Genomic DNA, 4,380 nt, shown 5'->3' with positions numbered 1-4,380 from the left:
CCAGATTGCCCATTAATCAATCTATTACCTACTTGAAAGACTTAACCAGGCTTTTCAAAAAAAAAAAAAAAAAAAAAATACATAGAGAAGAGAGTAGGGCTTAAATAATAAACACTACTTTTTTACAAATTGTTCAAAAAAAATCATGGAAACGGTTTCTGTGGGGTGCTTCTCACGTATAGATTACTCCCAGATTGCCCATTAGTCAATCTATTACCTACTTGAAAGACTTAACCAGGCTTTTCAAAAAATAAAAATAAAAAATACATAGAGAAGAGATTAGGGCTTAAATAATAAACACTACTCTTTTACAAATTGTTCAAAAAAATGGGTGAAACGGTTTCTGTAGGGGTGCTTCTCACGTATAGATTACTCCCAGCTTGCTATTAGTCAATCAATTACCTACTAAAACCCGTGTTAAAGACTTAACCAGGCTTCTAAATTTTTATAAATAAAAAAAAGACTTAACCAGACCTACTAATCACCCACTTCCACAAGTATGTCTTAACTGTTGAGCAATGCTGCACTCAGAGCCATCCATCTTAATCTTATTAACATGGTTCTGTCCATACTCCATAGACTTATTGGGAAGAAAATGGAAGTCCTATTTAAAGATTGAAACTTCATTTAAAACTTCAAACTCCTAGGAAATATTAACTGACAAGGAGAGAGAAACAAGATAACGAATGGCAACCCTCTAGAGCGCATAATATATTTCATATTACTTTATTTTCTATACTTGCATGTCTTTGGCATCCAACTACAATGGGATTCCGAGGTTTCTATTTGTCTTTTGTTTTACTGGCTTTAAGTTTCGAGCTACAAAACCTGAATTCTTAGACGCTAACTTGCCATCTGGATGACTTCAGAGCCTTGAATGGCTTCTCCAGTTGTTTAGAGTCAACAATTGCTGGTTGGAACAACACTTCCTCTCCTGGTTGCTGCACCTGGACTGGCATCACTTGTGATAATTCCACTGTTTCCTGCAGAAGAGTGGTTGGCTTGGAACTTGGCAGCAAAAAACTTGCAGGGAAGATTTGTGGATCCCTGGCAGGCTTGAGTCAATTGAGAGTTCTAAACCTCTCTCATAATTTCCTTCAGGGGTCACTTCCTGATGAGTTGTTTACTCTGCCAAACATAGAGATCATAGACTTAAGCAACAATGCTTTTGCTGGGTCCATCAACAACAAAGGTATGTGTACAATATCTGCAAGAATTCAAGTGCTTAATTTCTCTAATAACCAATTTTCTGGAGAAGTTCCAAAAGGTTTGGAAAAATGTACTTCCCTACAACATCTCTCTTTTGATGAAAATAGTTTATCAGGGAGTTTGCCTGAAAGTCTCTTCCAGCTAAAAAATCTTAGTGAACTGAATCTTCAGGGTAATAGTATATCTGGGTCACTGAGTAATGGAATTAGTAACCTCTCTAACCTTGTCAAACTGGATATCTCCTCTAATTTGTTTTCTGGAGTTCTACAGACATTTTTGGGAGACTTGCAAGGCTTGAGCACTTCTTAGCCATGTCAAATTTATTCACTGGTCATTTGCCTAATTCACTGGTAAACTCCCCATCACTTCAAATGTTAAATTTGAACAACAACTCTCTAAGCGGCCCAATCAATCTCAACTGTTATGCAATGAAAAATATTCTTTCCCTAGACCTTGGTTCTAACCTATTTCACGGTCCAATTCCCAATAGTCTTTCTTCCTGCAGAAGATTGAAAACGCTAAATCTTGCCCGCAACAACCTCAGTGGAAAACTTCCCAACAACTACAGGAATTTGAAGTCTCTAACACATCTCTCACTGTCAAACACTAGCCTCAATAATATATTATCAGCTCTCAGGATTCTACAAGATTGCAGGAACTTAAGTATGTTGGTCCTTACAATGAATTTTAATGATGAACTAATGCCGAATGATGAGAATCTGCATTTCTAAAACCTCAATAGTCTAATTCTTGCCAATTGTAAACTCAGAGGTTCACTCCCGCAATGGTTGAGTAGTTGCCACAAGTTGCAGCTTTTGGATTTATCATGGAATCATTTGGGTGGAAGCGTGCCATCATGGTTTGGAAAGTTTGAATCTCTCTTTTACTTGGATTTGTCTAATAACTCTCTCAAAGGTGAGATACCAAAGAGCTTGACTGAACTACAAAGCCTCATAAGTGGGAATATCACAATAGACGAGCCTGTCTCAAGCTTTCAATTTCACACTGCTCGACAAGGTGGACCAATCTTAAGTTATAGGCAGATTTCAAGCTTTCGACCAACTTTAGACCGAGTTACAACAATCTCCAAGGCCTAATCTGGCCAGATTTTTGGAATTTGAAAAGGCTCCATGTTTTGAACCTGAAAGAGAATAGCCTATCAGGCCCTATTCCAAATAATTTATCAGGGATGACAGGCTTGGAGAAACTTGATTTGTCTCACAATAAACTATCAGGTGAAATTCCTCGTTCATTGGTAAATCTTAGCTTTGTGTCGACTTTCAACATATCTTATAATCATTTGTGCGGGGAAATCCCTGAAGAAGGTCAGCTCGATACTTTTCCAAGTGCAAGCTTTGAGGGAAACAGTGGTCTTTGTCGTGGGGAGTACTGTACCTGTCAGTCTGACCGGACTCCTATTCATTCTCCCAGGGAGAAAAAGAGAATAATTATTGGTCTACCATTTGAAATTGGAGCTGCAACAGGTTTTGTTCTTACTGTCATATACTGCTTCATGTCCGGATTGTCATTCCCATAGCAGAACAATCAGGTAGAACATAAAAATTGTAATTGGAATGTAGGTGTATTTCAAAGAATAAAATAATATGTATTACCTCTTATTTGATAGTGTGCCAGATTTCCTTGAGTTTATATGAGAATCCGATTGGTGCAGTTATGTTAATTAAATTTAAATCTTCTGTTTCGTATTTCTGTTCTTAATTATAACACATGCAGTAGAAACCCAGCCACATGTTAGTTGTGGCTGGTATGTTGAAATTGTATTGTATTAGTTGTGGCTGACTTCTCAGCTTTGGTTAAAGCGTGGCTGGTTTTTTCAGCTTGTTTTCAATGAAATTCTTGATTATCCAAAAAACAAAAACAGTAAAGAATGTAACTATCATCTGCACTGCAGGGAAAATGTGAAATATATTCAAGAATTGGTATCTTCTTCACCTATTCAACATTTCTTTTTTAAGGATAAGTCCACTGATTCGTGTTCATAACCGTACCGAAGGGAGAGGCAAATTGAGAGAGGAAGATAGATTGAGAAATAAAAATAATAACAAATACAACAAGAAGAAAATGTCGAATAAGAATAATAATAACAACAATAACACTGACCACATACCACATATGACATTTTTGGTGAGAAGCTGAAGTGCTTAGTGCTTATCAATTGATTGAAGGCCGAAAAACATCAACATGAAGGCACAAGCTCGAATGGAGAGAGACTGCAGATGGGTTATGGAATGATCTTGAGGATGAGACTTCCAAACAAGCTAAAGCTATTCACGTGAAGGTTTTGCCATAATATCATCCCAACACAAACTTGCTCGAAGAGACATGTGATGAAGATTTAAGATTTAATGTCATCACTTTAGAGCTGAGCTTCACAGAGATTGAACTAGGGGGAGTTAGCGCTGTGGTTAGTGGTTACACAAGAATTACAAGTAGAGACATATGATGATGCCACTTTCGGACAGCTATTAGTAGATGCAAAAACACTACAGAGCATGTGCATATCAAATCAGAGGGGAATGTTGTTGCTCATCAAATGGTAGATATGCCTAGGGCTTTGTCTAGTTGGAGGATGGAAAAGTAGGGTATTGAAAATTGCGGAGCAATAGAAAAGATTTTCCTCATCTATGTTTGGTTGAGGGTGGAAAAGAATAGAGAGAATTTTTTTTTTTGTTTGATTGAAAAAAAAATGAAAATATAGAAAATAGAGTTGGTATAAATTAACTTTCATGCTCTCTTATTTTATTTTATTTTTAGTATTTTATAAATTAAGGAAAAAATTTATTGTTGGAATAAAAAAGAGAAAAAGAAAAAAATCAACTCACATAGTTTTAGTTGTCACTTCCAACAACCCCCTCTCCTCCCCATTTTCTCGAATTTTTTTTTTCTAAATAACAATAAATATTAAAAAATTTAGTTAGTTGTCACATCGAAAAAGAATGTTGAAAACTAGTATCTCGAGTGTCTAAAACTCGAGTTCCAAGATAAAAATCGAGCTTGAAAGACTTGAGTTCGGAAAACGCCGCTATAGGGCTTAAAAACGTCACTATAGGGCTTAAAATGGAGTTACAAAAAATTTAGCAGAAAAACGCCGCTATAGGGATTTAAAACGTCAGTATAGGGCTTAAAAACGCCACTATACACGAAAAAATT

At 36.4% G+C, this 4,380-nt stretch overlaps 1 long non-coding RNA gene across 1 annotated transcript; it reads left to right on the top strand.

Annotated features, from left to right (window-relative positions):
- Positions 1-1,108: 1,108 nt before the first annotated feature.
- Positions 1,109-2,895, top strand: LOC136066219 (uncharacterized). Its single transcript, XR_010627670.1, has 2 exons — positions 1,109-1,192; positions 1,979-2,895. It is a non-coding gene; the product is annotated as an uncharacterized LOC136066219 (long non-coding RNA).
- The last annotated feature ends 1,485 nt before the right edge of the window (positions 2,896-4,380 follow it).

The sequence above is a fragment of the Quercus suber genome, unplaced genomic scaffold, assembly GCF_002906115.3.
Source record: "Quercus suber isolate HL8 unplaced genomic scaffold, Cork oak 2.0 scaffold_3B, whole genome shotgun sequence".
In the NCBI taxonomy this organism is placed as follows: Eukaryota; Viridiplantae; Streptophyta; class Magnoliopsida; order Fagales; family Fagaceae; genus Quercus; species Quercus suber.
The sequence above is the reverse complement of the archived record's forward strand: the minus strand, read 5'-3'. Positions and strand labels throughout refer to the sequence as shown.